The sequence below is a fragment of the Helobdella robusta genome (genome assembly GCF_000326865.2).
Source record: "Helobdella robusta unplaced genomic scaffold HELROscaffold_42, whole genome shotgun sequence".
NCBI lineage: Eukaryota > Metazoa > Annelida > Clitellata > Rhynchobdellida > Glossiphoniidae > Helobdella > Helobdella robusta.
Window position 1 is genome coordinate 31124 of NW_008704981.1, and position 3757 is coordinate 34880.

Below are 3757 nucleotides of genomic sequence, written 5' to 3' on the forward strand. Positions count from 1 at the left end.
AATATTCTATAAATTCGCCAAACATTCGGTAGAATTTATAGAATATTGTAAATATATATATATATATATATATATATATATATATATATATATATATATATATATATATATATTAATTTCTGATACTTTTCATACATTTTTAAATGGAATTCCCTGAGATGTTTAAATGTAAACAAGATGTCTTTCAGAAATAGTTTGCTAATATTTTATTTAATAATTAAATTTATTTAATATTAATTGTAAATAAATTTTTTCGATTATTTATTAACAGTTTGAATTAATTTCATAATTTGTTTCGCCAGTTTCATTCATTCCTTTTGTTGTTTATTTTCTGTCTGATATTTTCATTTTTTAAAATTTTAAAAATAAATATAAATTTTTATTTAAAATTAAAGTAATTAATGATGGGTGAGATTTTTTATTTTTTTTTCGTTGAATAGTTTTGAACTTTGAAATTGAGAATTCATGATCTGATATGTAAAATTGTCTTAAGATTAATTTTTTTATTCAAGTCTATTGTTAATTAATAATTAGTTAATTTGTTAATCAGTTAATTAATCGTTAATCTAATGCTAATTTAATATTAATTTTAAATTTTAATTATATTTTAAAAAGCATAGCTTTCTTTGAACATTGACTGCTTGACAGTATTCTTTTTGTGTTTGTATGTAATTGGACGCATTCTTTAGTTAGTTAGTTTTAGCTTACTTATTATATTTTACTTATTACAAATTACACAGACTTGACTAGACTTCTTTCTTTCTTTCTCGTGCTTTATCCTTTAAGGGCATTGGTGACCATCGACTTCCACAAAACCCAATCTTTAACACTTTGTAGTAGTTGAAATGTGGTGATATTCAACAACAAATCTTTCCAGTAGTTGTTACATTTTCCATGTGACCCAAATACTTTAACTGCCCCTGTTGGATTATCCGTAGTAATTTCCTCTTTTGTTAACCAGGCTGTTTTAATAAATCCTCATTTGAAGTATAAGAGGTCCAACTAATTTTCATAATTCTTCTCAAAAACCATGTGTGTGAGTGTGTGTATGCGTGTGTGTGCGTGTATGTGTGCGTGTGTGTGTGTGTGTCAATGAAGCATGCATACAAGTGTAATCAGTACTAATTAAATAACATTTTCAATTAATAAACTGACATTTCAATTTAATTTATTTTCTATTTTTTCATTTTCCAGATACAACTTTATCATTCGAGCAGAAGAGATTGTTGGCACAGGGTGCTATTGAGAGATCTGAAATAATTAGCAAATATGACAAGGTAAGACATTATTATTATTATTATTATTGTTGTTGTTGTTGTTGTTGTTGTTATTATTATTATTACTAATTATTATTTTTTTTAAATATTGTAAATTATGAAGAGAAAAGTTGTCTATATTTGCAGATTTATCTAAGATTCACATCTATAACTTTGATAAAACCCACCAAAGCAAATTATTCCTCTATAATTTATCAGGTAGCAGTGATGAAGTTTAACTCATGTTTATAATATTATCAGATGATATAATGTTTCCAATTGTAATAGTAACAGATTACCATCCTTTATAATTGCTAACATTAAATGATTGCTATCTTTCTCTCTCTCTCTCTCTCTCTTTCTTACTATCACAGCAATTATTAGCTAATTTATTTGCCATATATTGCAGGCATTGGTTATAAATTACCTTATTATTTTTATGGTGATGTTTCATTTCATTGACTAGTTACACACTCACACGCGCACACACGCACCACACGCACACAGAACACACACACGCACACACGCTTTTTATATAGTAAATACGTTGTATTTTTTTTATTAAATTCAACCTTCTTGTTACTATAATAAGAGTTTTGTCTTTATCAGTAAAAATGTAGCAGATGTTGATAATAAATCGAAAAAAAACACATATGTATACAAACACATGTATACAAACACACATGTATACAAACACACATGTATACAAACACACATGTATACAAACACACATGTATACAAACACACATGTATACAAACACATATGTATACAAACACATATGTATACATACACATACAGCATACGCGTACACATACATACATACATACATACATACATACATACATACATACATACATACATACATATAAACATCTGTGTGTCTTGAATCAATAGATTATCGTTATCAATCGACATTTCATAGCGGTTTGAACTATTTTTCGTCTCGTTATTCAAACGAGATTTTGTACAAAAAAAAATCTCATGGCCTTGTGCTATCTGTTTATTACTCAATTGAACTATAGATTTAAAAGGGTACAACAAGCTTGGCACATCAGAATAACGTTACCGATTCAGTGATTTTATATTATCTTCAATTGAAATAAGCACATTTTCAGTTTTAGATTTCTGATGTTTCAATTTCGAGTCCATCTTTAATTTTTTGACCGGCCAAATTTTGAAAATTCGAATCGAAATCATGATATATCGTTATGGTATCGTTATTTCTTATTCGAGACCAAATCCAATCGAATCGTTTCAAAATTATTACGAGACGAGATGCAGATGCCTAATACATGCACATTCTTTTAACAATTATAAATTTTTTTCTTTTAATATCATGACAATTTTATCTGGATGAAGTTTATGATCCATATACACTCATTCATCTAGTTCGCCATTCATTATATGGTTCATACATTTATTCATTCATTTAATAATTCACTCATTCATTCATTTATTCCTTCTGACGTTTATTATTATTGATGTTGTTTGTAAAAATGCTGGCGGTGTTAATAGCTAGCATAAATAATTACTCTTTCACTTCCACATTCTTCTCTCTCTTCTTTCTCTTCCTTTCTTTTCTTTCACTCTTTTCATTCCTCTCTCTCTCGCTCTCACTCTCTCTCCTCTCATTTTTTCTCTATATTTCTGGGAGTTTATGAAACAATTAATGTGTCTTTGCATATTCTTAAATATAATTAAGCCTCATAAGTATTCATACATGCTTTATATAATTGTCAAATAAGGTGCATACGTGTATATATATTTGTGTATGTGTTTGGGTGTGTGTGTGTGTGTGCTTCTTTGTATGTGTGTGTGTGTGTGTGTGTGGGTAGATTTTATTATGACATAATATTATTATACCCACCTGACCTATAATTAATTTTCATCGTTAGTCTTAGTTCATTCAAGTGCAAATAAATTTTATTATTTGCATAATAATATTAACGATGATGATGATACTGATGGTGATAGCGGTGATGGTGATGATGATGATGGTAAGGATGATGATGATGACGATGATGGTGATCTTGATTAATGTGGATGATGGCAATATCAGCTCATTAACATAATATGCCTATTAATTAGCATCACCTATCAACTCATTAACATATTATGAATAATATTTATCACTACTTGTCGATTTACGAAAAATTCATCGTGGGGTAATTAATCGTGGGGGAATTGATCGTGGGGTAAAATTTATAGTGGATAATTCATTGTGGTGTTGTTATAAAGTATTTAAGCCCGGAGCGAAAATATTTGAGGCCGTCAAATTTATTAATAATCAAAATCGAACCCGAATTCATTTACCTAGATTATCGTTGATTGTTGTGGGTGACCAGCTGCGGTAGGTTCAATCCCTATCGTACAGTATAATACTAATTGCTAACTATCGCTTAATCGTTAAAATGCCGAAATCTATTCACCATTCGGCTTAATTCGTCAATTAATTGCCGAAATTGATTCATTATTCGGCTTAATTAATTTATCGATTAAT